This window comes from Mustela putorius, unplaced genomic scaffold (genome assembly GCF_011764305.1).
Source record: "Mustela putorius furo isolate JIRA1106 unplaced genomic scaffold, ASM1176430v1.1 tig00003853_pilon_pilon_pilon, whole genome shotgun sequence".
Classification (NCBI taxonomy): Eukaryota; Metazoa; Chordata; class Mammalia; order Carnivora; family Mustelidae; genus Mustela; species Mustela putorius.
In genome coordinates, this window is record NW_025422005.1 from 64,454,459 (window position 1) to 64,468,468 (window position 14,010).

At 36.2% G+C, this 14,010-nt stretch overlaps 1 protein-coding gene and 1 pseudogene across 9 annotated transcripts in view; one reads left to right on the top strand and one right to left on the bottom strand.

The window, feature by feature from the left end:
* ZZZ3 (zinc finger ZZ-type containing 3) overlaps positions 1 to 14,010 on the bottom strand; it is a 120,251-nt gene that overhangs the window by 41,526 nt on the left and 64,715 nt on the right. The window lies entirely within an intron of this gene.
* LOC123387377 lies at positions 1,408 to 2,305 on the top strand (annotated as a pseudogene).

The following is a 14,010-nucleotide window of genomic DNA, read 5'->3' on the forward strand; positions in this document are numbered from 1 at the left end:
TACTCAAATGGATTTGATTGAAAACCTTCCAAAGGCAAAGTACAATCTAGTTAGAAAAAATTAGCTTGCATATTAAAAATAGAAACATCATTTACTTTTCATAGCTAAGAGGAAAAATTACCATGCCAAGAAAATCAGTATTTACAGAGTGTGTCCTTATATAAACTATTTAAAGTCTTCTGTGATCTTTTCTTTTACCACTTCTTTGGCTACAGTTGGCCTGTTTTACCTTCAGTAAATCATTAAAACATCATCTAGGTGCTGTTAACTTACTGGTCTTTAATACTAATCACAAAATCCCTAACATAGTAACAAAATCTCCAGAGAAATGTTAGTGTAACTGACATTTCTCTTAAACCAGAAGCTCATTTTCACTTGTGTTTAGAGAAATTATACTTTCAAATCCTAACCATAGAATGAACTTGTGATGATCAGATCTTAATAAATACTTGAATTTTATTAGAATCAAGAGAAATAAAACTTATTCTCCGCTCCTATTCCACTCCTTTAAAAAGAAAAAAAAAGACACTTATCTTTAAATCCTGCCTCTCAGCTGTGTAGAATTAGTTTTTTGTGTGTGTATATGAGTTTTTAGAGAATGAGCAATCACAGTGGATTATCTCTACTGCTGATGTTCAATGTAAGAAAGAGAAGAGGTGAAGAGACTTTTTAAAAGAAGAAATGAAATGAAATGATTTATTAGAATAGAAGAATGACATCCAGCAAAAGACCTTTCTTTCATCCTGTTTTTCTCTTTTCTTGCCACACTTCCTGACCACACAGGCACACAAACCAAGAGTTTTACTGCTATCTGATATACCAAAGACGGTACAGCCTACAGACTGCTTATTTCAATACTGAATACACCTTGAATTTCTAAAAATTTAGAAACTAGGACCACCTTCAGCACATTCTTTTTTTTTTTAATTTTTTTTTTAAGATTTTTATTTTTATTTATTTGACAGAGAGAGATCACAAGTAGGCAGAGAGGCAGGCAGAGAGAGAGGAAGGAAGCCAGCTCCCTGCTGAGCAGAGAGCCCGATGTGGGACTCGGATCCCAGGACCCTGAGATCATGACCTGAGCCGAAGGCAGCGGCTTAACCCACTGAGCCACCCAGGCGCCCCACCTTCAGCACATTCTACAATCCATTTTTAACATATCAAAAATTTCAAAGGGTCCTTAGACTGAACACAATAACTCAACAAATACGAAAGAAGCAGTTAAATCACTGCGATGATGACTCTAATGCAGAGACAGAATGACACCTTTTTTAAAATACAGGAAGCCCTTCTCCCTCCCCATGTGGCCCAGGTAGCCTCCCAGAACGGTGTCCCAGCCACCACCAGCTCTTTGGCCAAGAACAACAGACCCAGGGCCCCATGGGCAAGAGGCTCCAGCAGAAGCTGATGACCTTCATGATGTCTGGTGATAAAGGAATTTCTGCCTTCCCTGAATCAGACAACCTTTTCAAATGGGTGGGGACCTCATGGAGTAGCTGGCGCAGTATATGAAAACCTGAGGTACATGCTCTCCCTGGAGTTCGCCAGTGGCTACCCTTACAAAGACCCACACGGTGAAGCTTCTCACACCCCGCTACCACCCCAGTGCGACACCCAGGGTAACATCTGCCTGGACATCCTGAAGGACAAGTGATCTATCCTGTATGATGTCAGGACCATCCTCTTGTCCATCCGAAGACTGCTAGGAGAACCCAACATTGATAGACCTTTGAACATACGTGCTGCTGAGCTCTGGAAAAATACCACAACCTTTAAGAAGTATCTGCAAGAGGGGTGCCTGGGTGGCTCAGTGGGTTAGGCCTCTGCCTTCGGCTCAGGTCGTGATCGCAGGGTGCTGGGATCGAACTCCACATTGGGCTCTCTGCTCAGCAGAAGCCTGCTTCCCCCTCTATCTCTACTGCTGCTCTGCCTACTTGCAATCTCTATCTCTGTCCAATAAATAAATTAAATCTTTAAAAAAAAAAGGAGGGGGCGGCGCCTGGGTGGCTCAGTGGGTTAAAGCCTCTGCCTTTGGCTCAGGTCATGATCCCAGAGTCCTGGGATCGAGCCCCGCATCGGGCTCTTTGCTCAGCAGGGAGCCTGCTTCCCCTGTCTCAGCCTGCCTCTCTGCCTACTTGTGACCTCTGTCAAATAAATAAAATTTAAAAAAAAAAAAAAAAAGGAAGTATCTGCAAGAAACCTACTCAAACCAAGTCTCCACCAAGATCACTGTCTAGGCTCTCTCCTTGTGTTGCCTTTTTATTTTTTCTTTAGGTGGTCAGTCCTTTTCTTCATTCCTGTCTAGGACTCTGTAGCTTAAGCTGTGGTGTCATTTTTCTTCTTCTTCTTCTTCTTCAAGATTTCATTTATTTATTTATTTATTTATTTGAGAGAGAGGGAGAGAGAGAGAGAGAGCGCGCGCGCTAGAGAGGGAACACAAGAATACCTGCTTGAGACTCGATCCCAGGACTTTACAACCATGACTGGAGCTGAAGGCAGATACCTAACCAACTGAGCCACCCAGGTATCCCCCGTTTCTGTTTTTTAAATTAAGTCTCTGGTTGAGCCTTCTGGTGAATATATTAATACACTGGATTTTTTTTTTCAAAAAATAAAACACAAAATAAAATACAGTAAGCCCTACAAAAAACAGCTACAAACAATAAACCAGAATTTTTAAAAAATGTGTATCTCTACTAAGATCTTCCAGGATATACATACGGATTAAAGACCACGGTACTAATAAACACAAAATATTTTTAAATGTTTTTCAAACGTGTAGAATACTACCTAGTAAGACTTAAACACAACTCTTCAATTACTAATGTAATTAGTAATTGTGCTTCTGATGTAAGCTTCAAAACACAAGCAATGGTGTAAAAGGAGCTAGAGTGTATAGCAAGTATAGGTGCCACAGAATTAGAATATTAGAGCTGGAAGGTGCCACCTCAAGGATAAGTGCAACCTCTTCATCTCATAATTGAAGAAAATGAAGTTCAAGGTGATTAAGGGACTTCATGATTGACCAGCTAAGGGTTGAGAACCATACCAATGTCTCCTGGTTCAACATCCTTGTGTTCTTCCCTCCTTAGCACCACAGAAAATGAAGATCTGGGGGTGGGGAGGTTCTTTATTAAATCCCTTAATACATCTTTATGAGAATAAATTATATGTTTCTTTAAAGATATTTTCAACTTACACAACAAAGACCAGAAAATATACATCAGAAATAAGGTCCCCATAATTCAAACATTAAGAAATAGTTACCACTTTTTTTTAATCTTTTAGGTCAAATATATTTTAATAAGGTATTATATGCTGTAATTCAAAAAAGCAGGTGAATATATTACCAAGAAATTTCTTATTCCATGATAAAACATCTCACTATTCTAATGGAAGTTTCATTTCTAAAACAGCTCTGGAAAGATTTATAACAAGGGAATTAATTATGTAAAAAGTTATTTGCTTTAAAAATTGCCAATATTATCCTTTAGAAACCTTTAAGAGCCAAAGAAAATCTTTAAAATTATTTCATTTACAAAAAAAGTCATCTACTACATGAAATAAAATATCAAGCTTGGCAAATATTTTTATATGGTCCCAAAAGTCTCTGTTTATGTGTGCATTAAAAATACAACAGGGCCACCACATACCCAATTAGACTGGTTAAAATTTAAAAACCTGAAAATACCAAATTCTGTTGAGGACAGATAAAGAGCAACAGAACTCTCATTCATTTCTGATAGGAATACAAAATGCTACAGCCACTCTGGAAGACAGTTTGGCAGTTTCTTAGAAAACTAAACACATTGTTACCATAAGACCCAGCAAGTACATATTTAGGTATACTCCCAACTGATTTGAAAACTTACATCTACACAAAACCTGCAAATGCAATGTTTACAGCAATCTTATTCATAATCACCAAAATCTGGAAACAATCAACATGTCCTCCAATAGGTAAATAAACAAACTATGACATATTCATAAAATGAAATATTATGGAGAAATAAAATTACATGGGTCATTAGCATAATGGCTCTACTTCTACTCATTTTATATACAACTGATCAAGAATACAAGTTGGACCCAAAATACCAAATGGTCTATCATGGCATCTTCTGACAGCCTACACTGCTCAATAACCTCTATTCTGGAAGACATCCTTCCAAAAAGCATTGGCCAAAGCAGACTTTTCTTCCCCACCTCCAAATATTAACTCTACCCTAGACCAATAATAATTTTGCAAGGGATGAAAACATGACCCAGGGAAGTCAATCTACTGTACAGTTAAGAACCTGGATTTTGTTACAGAATGTGACGAGTATCTGAGAAGAAAAGTCAAGTAGGAAGTTGGGACCAGGGCAAGAACAGTGGAAAGTCACTGCTATTTGCAAACTGAAATTATGCAGGAAAAGTGAACAGAAAACATCAGTAAAGAAAGAAAAACTAATCTGTTAGTGCATAAGAGAAGCATAGGTTAGAGAGTCTCATCTTTAATACCAAAAGGCTGTAATTTCACAAGGCCTGGCCAGGCTTTATTTCCTGATCTTGAATATTCATAAGATTGCCTACTATTTATTTAAAATAAGCCTTTTTTATATTTGATATACTGTGAATGGATTTTCAGATTCATGCAACCAATAAGCACTTACTAAAATAAGCTCTAACTTGACTTTGTTTATTCCCCTTGCCAGTTTTAAAAAACCTACAGTTCCTTACTAGTTACTGGATTTCAATACCCTTGTATTCAAATTGAATACCATTTGAAGTATCCCACAATGGCTTTCAGAGGAAATTGTTTAAAGATTATGTCAGTATTTTTTTAATCCACATATTTATAGCCTTCAAAAAATTACGGTTTTTTTCTTCCCTAAAGACTATAGATTTCTTGTGGCAAGAAACCCTCAAAGATGGGTCTTTTTAATTGGTTCCTAATACCTGTTTTTCTAAATCTACTCTGTAAAACTCCCGAGTTTCCTCAAGAATTCAGGAAGATGAACACAATGAACTATATTGTGATCAGTATTATAAAAGTTGCACAATAATCTAGACCTGTACCCCTAGGACTAATAATATATTATATGTTTATTTAAAAATTTAAAAAAAATTTTTATAAGTTGCACAATAATCTAGAAAAAATCCTGACCACCAGTCAGATAAGGTTTACATGTTTTCCCTACTCTAGAGTTTTAGATTACCTTTTCTAAGAAACAATACACTGTAACATGTAAAAAGTTCCCCTTCTAAAGTTGCAAATACATAAAAATTTCACACTATAGAGACAAGCTAGTAAACTCTAGTTATAAACTAATACTCTGCTAGGCAGCATATCTCAAATATAGCTAAATTATTTATCTCTCAAGCTATCTATATTCAATCATTTTACAGTAACTTCAAAGACACAGGATATGTCTTGTATTTTTAACTATTTCTAGCTTCTACTCAAAATTATATGTTATACAGAAAAAGCTAAGTAATATCCTCCATTGAAAATCTTTAAGTAGGACAAACACATAGATAGGGACGCACATTTTCTTTCAAGTCCTTCAAGTCAATAAAGTTAACCTAACTAAATTCTTACTCCATATCGCTTCCTAAAGCCTACTGGCAGAACTCTGGATTATAAAAATGTATCTGAAACTATACAAAACACTCCGGTCATACCCAACTTGTAAATTTGTCTTATAATACAATGACTTCCTCTCTTTGGGGTCTGGTATTAACAACTGAGCTTATATTTTTCATACAACCACATAAAAACATTTATCTCACCACCTGAAAGTGTGTTCAGACAACCAAACTAATCATGAGACACACCCTTCTTTCCCATGTCCCCCACCAACCCAATTATCTCTCCATAATTCCTAAGTTAACTATGTGAATAATTATGTAGCTTATTCAACATTTCTTCTTCTTCTTTTTTTTTTTTTTTAAGATTTTATTTATTTATTTGACAGGCAGAGATCACAAGCAGAGAGAGAGAGGGGGAAGCAGGCTGAGCAGAGAACCTGATGCGGGCTCGATCCCAGGACCCTGGGATCATGACCCGAGCTGAAGGCAGAGGCATTAACCCACTGAGCCACCCAGGTGCCCCTTATTCAACATTTCTTTTAAAACTTAAAATCTAGTTTTTAAGTTAAAAAAAAAAAAAAAAAGGAAATCATTACAGTACTAAATTTCATATATCCAGAGTATTAAAAATCAAACTAATAGCATAAAAAAAATCTCTACTATGAAAAGCATACCAAATTTTCTCTGATATTTTCCAACCGGGATGAGGCTTAACATTTCTCCAATGATGTATCAACCAACTAGAAAGATACAATTCCTTCAAAGACCCTGAGGTCTATTGTACATGTTGCTATGATAGAGCACACAGGGACCACTCCATCAATCTTGGGAAGATTGGAAAGATTTCTCAGACTATATGATGTCTAAATTTAAACATCCTTCTCCCTTTGCAGACAGAGAAAGTAAGATAGCCAGGGAAATAGGGGTCAAGGGTAGGCTACAGCAGGTGGTCAGACTTATGAGAAACCTCAAATAAAAGAACATAATCAAGGAACTAAAGGTTTCATCTGTTTATAATATAGAGAGGTAGACAGTAAAAAAAGAAGGTTTAAAAATCACGCAACAGTTCACTTGAAAGAACAGATTTACAGTATAAGGTCCACTGAGGAAACAGTACACTAGCACCACAGAAAGCAATTAAGAAAGCATTTCCAGTAATCAAGAAGAGATGACAGTGACCTAAATTTTAAAAAGTATAAATGAGGAGCACCTGGGTGGCTCCATCAGTTAGGCATCTGACTACTGATTTCAGCTCAGGTCTCGATCTCAGAGTAGTAGGTTCAGGCCCTGCACTGAGCTCCACACCAAGCATGGAGTCTACTTTAAAAAAAAAAAAGTGGCACTGAGAATAAAGAAATAAAGCTGAATCAGTAACACTGGTGGAAGAGGGAGTGTAGTGAAGAAGTAACTGAAGATAACTCCCTTTTTTCTAGATAGGGAAAGTGAAAGAAACTACCAATTAAGTAAAAAGACAGTATTAAATATTGGATGTACCTGAAACAAGCAATGGCTAAGTTCAATTTTAGACATGTTCCACTAAGTTTACTATCGGGAAGGCAAATGGATATGATCTTGTAAGCAGTCTGAAGCTCAACCATAATCTGACTGGAGATATATACATTTGGAAATCCATCAAGAGAGATAGTAATTTAAGCCACAGCAGTGTGTGAGAATATTAACAGAGTGTATACAGAATAAGAAGGAAGTAAAGAACTAAAGCATGAGCAGTACCAAAACCAAAGGGAAGGGCAGGGAAAGACACACACACACACATATACTCATATATAGAGAGAGTTATATATATATATATATATATATTTTTTGAGAGTTATATATTAATTTGAATTACATAAATGCCATTTTTTAATAGATAAGAAAACTAACAACCACAGAAATTAAAGACATTTACCCAGCATCATACTGCCAACTAAAAATTATAATGGAAGGGGATTGGAACACTCCTCAAATCCAGTCTACTTCTGTAAATAATTTACAAGTAAAACTTTTAATAGCATTTAAAAAAAAAACATTATCCCGTCATGATTGGGGTCTTTTTTTTTTTTTTTTTTAAGAATATTTTATTGGGTGCCTGGGTTGCTCAGTGGGTTAAAGCCTCTGTCTTCAGCTCAGGTCATGATCCCAGGGTCCTGGGTTCGAGCCCCACATCGGGCTCTCTGCTCATCAGGGAGCCTGCTTCCTCCTCTCTCTCTCTCTGCCTGCCTCTCTGCCTACTTGTGATCTCTGTCTGTCAAATAAATAAATAAATAAATAATCTTTTTTTTTTTTAAAAAAAGAATATTTTATTTATTTATTTTGAGAAAGAGAGCACAAGCAGAGGGGAGGAACAGAAGGGCAGGGAGAACCAGACTCCCTGTTGAGTAGGGAACCTGAGTGGGACTCGATCCCAGGACTCTGGGATCATGACCTGAACCCAAGGCAGACACTTAGTAGACTGAGCCACCCAGGTATCCCACCATGACTGGTGTCTTAAAAAAACAGTACTTATAAAATATTACACTTGGCTCATTTAACTTCACTCCTATATCCATATTGAAATGTTTATTAAGAAGATACTTTAGGTGTTGACTAGTGTTCAATGGCACTTTCTACCTTCATTGCCAATAAACTATTACATAACCCTTTCTCTCCAAATGAAAGTTTAAACATAATAAAATTTCATGCTTTTATATTCTGAGAACTGTTGGTTAAAATATTTAAAATTAAGAGGAAGGATTATTTAGAACAAGTGAAAAGAAGGAAACAACAACAACAAAAGTTGAATGAGTTCTTCAACTTAGCATAAATGGTAAAAATAGTATCAGTGAAAATAAATTTTCGCAAAACAGTTGACATTTACAAGAAACTGGATGAAACTGACAGGCATAAAAAGAGCATATTCACCCTAGCTTTCTGAAATATAGTACATCATATCTGGCCCATTCAAAAAACTTGAAGGGTCTAAGAAAAATAACTAAAACCTAGCTACATTACTGTTTCATCTCTTATGGTTACCACTTTAAACCTAGTAAATTGTTTCATATCTTCTTGTATGTCGCTTTCTCTTTTACTCATCCTCATGAACTGTATCTGAACCAGTAACCTAACTTTTACTTCTTCTCAAACCATAGAACACTCCACCAATACAACAAAACAAAGTAAGTCTCTTTTACTCTCATTCTTCAATTCAAACTGGTATTATTCCAATTTCTCTGACTTCAGTTTCTTAGGAAAAGAAATTGCTTCAACTAATTTTTAAGGTGTAAGTAAAAACTAGCCCTCGTTGTCACAAGTGTCAATAAAAAATAATTTCCAAATGGCCAATCTTCAGACTGGGAGTATCACAAGAAGAAAACATACCTAGTGCAGACCAAAATTAAATCATAAAGTTCCACTTTTAGTCATGACAGAATTAACACTGAATATCCTTCTGTCATACACAACTAGACAACCAGAGAAAATACACAAACAATTATTGTTAGACAACATGCAGTGCAGAACTCTGCTCTGCAGGAGAGAGCAAACAGATGAAATAGGCATACTCTGATCACACTTTCTTCTGCATGGAAGTACCATCAGTACTATGGAACAGGAAGCGGTCTTGCTGAGCTGAGAAAGAGAGAGAAAACTGAGTTTGGGGAAGTGAGGCAGCTGGAATTTGTAGGACAAAGAGAAAGAAGCAAAAGTGAGGAAGAAGGAAACGTGGAGTATCGGCACAGAGGTCCCCTTGTGTCTTCCACATACAAAGCTGCATGTGTAAAACATGAGATTCCACAAGATCAAGCAAAGAACAACTGTCAAGGAATTGTAGAGAGAAAGATTATCAGTTTTCATGAGGCTAGAGTCCTTCAGGTTTCAACTAGCCAGAGGCAAGACCTTTTTAAATGAGACATCAGAAAGGCTATGCCAAACTAAGGCTAAACCAAACCTAGAATATAGGTTACTCTGTACTTCTCCCATCAGGGCAAAAGATAAAACTTAATAGAATCATGGTTATTATTAAGTAAATTAACTGCCTGTCAGAACAAATTTCAATACTTTTTAAAGAAATAGAAAACTCGGATCCTTAACATATTTCAAGCATCTACCATACAAATATTACTAGATATGTGAAAATTAAATCATAACACACTACGGAGAATTCTGCCAACTAAGAGCACCCTGAACAAACTGCCCAGTCTCTGCTCACCACTTTACAAATTTCTCTCTGTTAAAATCAGAGATTAGAGAAAAGCAGAAGCAGTTTTCCATGATAATGTAAAAGAAATAGCAGTATACAGACCTTGATGAAGACAGAAGATACAGACCTCACTGAAGAAAGAAGCAGAAAAGTCACAGATCTCATTTATTACTGACACTATAGTATCTGATGACATGAATCATCACAGAAACATATAAATGGTATAGTCTGCTTACCAATATGTAAAAACAACATTTTTGAGCCTATAAAAAACCTACTAAAATAAAGTTCCTGTAACTAAAGGCTACACTTCAATTAGTCTCAAATAAATGATGATTTTTAAAATGGGTATTTATTGCCAAATATAAAGAAAGAACTGTTGTTTCTCCATCCAGAATTTAGACACCTGGTAAGTTATGTAAGATACAGACTCTAAACCAGAAAGAAAGCAAACAAGAAAACACATAATTAAAACAAATATCTCGAATGCTTCTATATGCATTCAGAGAGAAACTCCTCAGTGCATTACTCAAGAATCATGAGACCTAATTCTAACAAGCTTGGTTATTCTGATTTCAAGTTTAAAGAGAACTAAAAGCACTCAATCAGAAGGGAAGGCTGAGTTTATAAAGGAAGGTAGCATGACAGCACTAGCGACAATAAAATGAAAGATAACAAGACTGAAGAACATTATAAGAAGTCAAAGAACTTCCAGAAGAACATAGAAAAGAAGCTAAGTTATAAGAACATAAAAAGCAGAGGAGTCCAAATCATTGAACTTAAGCAAAAACATAGATATTCTGGCAGTGATGGCAGATAATATTACTACATAACCTCTGTCAGCAAAAATGACCCTAAATGAAGAAAAAGTTAAATTATACTCAGGTACAAATACACTTGGATTACAAAAAAGGATCACTTCTGGACACCATTCACATCATTTGAAATAAAAGATGCTGACATTCAAAGGAAAAAACCAAGAGTTCACTGCACTGATTATTTTGATTAGTCAATGGCATACTCCTCTTACAACCAAAAATTTTATACTAAGGACAGTTATTTCCCTCCTCTCATTAAACTTTGTGCAAACTAGTGGGGCCACTCTGGTTGTTATATTCCACACCTTTTTCAATTAGTTGAGAGGGTACACTATGCATGAGTTTTCCCTGGTAACCTCTAACTTTAATATACTCAATTGCATTCCAAAACATCCCCCAAAGTATTTTTTGCAAATTATCCAAAATATCTATTTAAAGTCAAGCTGTAGTCAAGTAAGTTTATATCCCCAATTTGTACAGGGCAATTATTTTTCACAGACACATAACAGAATGTCCTTTAAAACAACGAACATGAAAACATTTTATCCAATAAACAGAACAGGTTACTTACCTATAATGCTGATTCTCTGACAGATAAAACCAGATAATCATGATTACAATTACAGAGCTTAAACTTGAACTAAAGAATTTTGAAAACTGAGTACCCAGTATCTGCTCCCTCAGATAACCAGGAGAAATTCTCACCATGAATTAGAATATGGGCATTCTCTATCTACCAGTAGTTCATCAGAATTTCAATAAGTAACGTTAAAACCTTAATTATACGTTAGGAAATGGGGACTATATGATGCTATCTGGTCTACTTCTGAGTTGTAGGCTGTGTCAAACAAGAAACTAGAAAAAATCACTCTGTGCCTTATGAAGCACAGTACACACGTAACATTACTTTGTCTAGAGCAGGATGATTCCTCTATTGCTTTCTAAGCAAAATCCACATCTGGTTCAGGAGCCTTCTCGCCCCTTGAAAGAAACTTAGACAAACAATAAAAGCAGTCTCATAGGAAGTGAATCTACAAGACATAATGAGGATTTTCTCTATGCAGCTTCTGAAACTGATGATCTCAAATGATTCACATAAGCGTAGTATAAAAGGACATATCATAATTATTTAAAGTACATTAATGAGAACCAAGTTTAAAAACACAATTCCTATATTCTTTAATATGGCTTGAAAATTTCTTACACAGAGACTACATGAGCAATATTCTTTTGATGAACAGTAACTAGCTTATTCTTATACTTTCATTATCTAGAAACTTGAAAATTGGTATAAACATTAATAATCTTATCAATGAGTTAATCTTCAGAAGACATCAAGAATCCAAAAACTCTTCACCTGACTTTTCATCCTCTGCCTATTTATGTAAAGATCTTTAAATGAAGCTATTCAAGGCCCTTCAAATAATTTACTTAAGTATTCTTGTACAATGAGAATTCAGAGAAAACTGATCAAATCACATTTTCTTTTGAATATTTATTTTCCAGTGATTGCCTTGTGAATTGGGGGGAAAAAGCTCTGAACCTAAAATCTTCCATATCTGCTTTCCCTAGAGCCAGAACTTCAATCTGAAAGACCTGATTCAATGCTTCTGATTCAAAATCCACAAAAGGTCAATTCCCAAAGAGAAAAAAGCAAATCACAGTTAAATCTATGATCTCAGTCAGTCTGGCTATTTAGGCCAAAAAGGGAGTCACCAGGTATTATCTGTCACTTTAACAAAATTTTTCAACCTCGAAGACCTGGGTTTTTAGATAAAATACATTTCTTCTGATTCCCCACCCACTACTCTTTAAGAGATCAGACCTAGTGCAATAATTCACACCTGGAATCCTGCCAGGGGAAAAAAAAAAAAAAAAGATAATCTTCAGTCTCCCTTCCCTTGTTCCTAGTAGAGTTCTCCAAAAAACAAACAAACAAATAAATAAATAAATATGTAAAAGCACACTGTGGGTTCATGGGAATAAAACGGACACATCTCGAGATAAAACAGGGTTAGTATCCAGAATGCCCATAAATTCATTTCTCTGGCCTATGGTCTAATTATCATGAATCAGGTCTAAGGCTAGGCTTCTATATACAATATCTTTTCAAAAATTCCCAAGTCATTAGATGACCCTATATGTAATACCTTTGTAAATAAGACAGATAAATATAGGCTAAATGGTAGGATAGCAGGTTGCTGATTAAATAATCAATGTTAATTTAGAGAAGAGTTACAATTAGAATGAGAACAACCATGTTCTCCCAGCTCCAGATAAAAAGCTATGACATGCTCAGTGTTTTCTATCCGTAACCTATTTTTGAATCTGGCCATCCAGAAGTATACATTCCCTACTGGTAAAGATACTCATGTAGGGGCGCCTGGGTGGCTCAGTGGGTTAAAGCCTCTGCCTTCGGCTCAGGTCATGATCCCAGAGTCCTGGGATCAAGCCCCACATCGGGCTCTTTACTCAGCGGCGAGCCTGCTTCCCCTTCTCTCTCTGCCTGCCTGCCTATCTGCCTACTTGTGATTTCTCTGTCAAATAAATAAATAAAATCTTAAAAAAAAAAAAAAGATACTCATGTATAATCTGGGCAATGCCTAGTTCCCAGTTTCAAAGGGAATTAATTATCTGGAGAAATTTAATAGCATGAAGAGAATAAGAAAGAAAAAAAAAATTTTGATGGGGGTGTATGTGTATACTTCTGTGCGCAGGAGAATAATATTTAATTACCCATTTATCTTTTGTTTTTCTTTACCCCAAGTGCATTTTCAAACCAAAAGAAATTAACTTTAGACTTCAAAGCACAAGACAGGTATCAGGATGGTATTTTTTACCATGACAATTTGGGTTAAAAAAAAAAAAAGCCAACATTATATCCAATCATCTCTTGGCTCTAAACAAAAAGCAAAGAAATAAGGACTCTACTGAAATGAGATTACATCTAACATGATCAAACATCCTCTCTCAATTTTCTTTAAATTATCTCTAACCTAGATGCTAATCAAGATGCTCTCACCCTCCATCTAACTCTTGCCAATATGCTTCCATCAGAGGAAAAAAACTTACAAGTGAAGTGCCTAAAGGTGCTACCTTCAAAGGACTGGAAGAAGGCAAAAAAGCAAGAACAAGTGATTTCTTTTGCCCAAGGTCACCAAATGAGGCATTAAATTGAAAATGCTGTCCTAATAAAGCAACTACCATCCAAATCCCAAAGGACTGTGTACCTGAGGAACCCTTCAAACTATATTCTTGCAAAGGCTTAAGAATATGGAACGTCAGGGGCGCCTGGGTGGCTCAGTGGGTTAAAGCCTCTGCCTTCGGCTCAGGTCATGATCTCAGGGTCCTGGGATCGAGCCCCACTTTGGGCTCTCTGCTCCGCAGCGAAGCTTGCTTCCCTTCCTCTCTATCTGCCTGCTTCTCTGCCTACTTGTGACC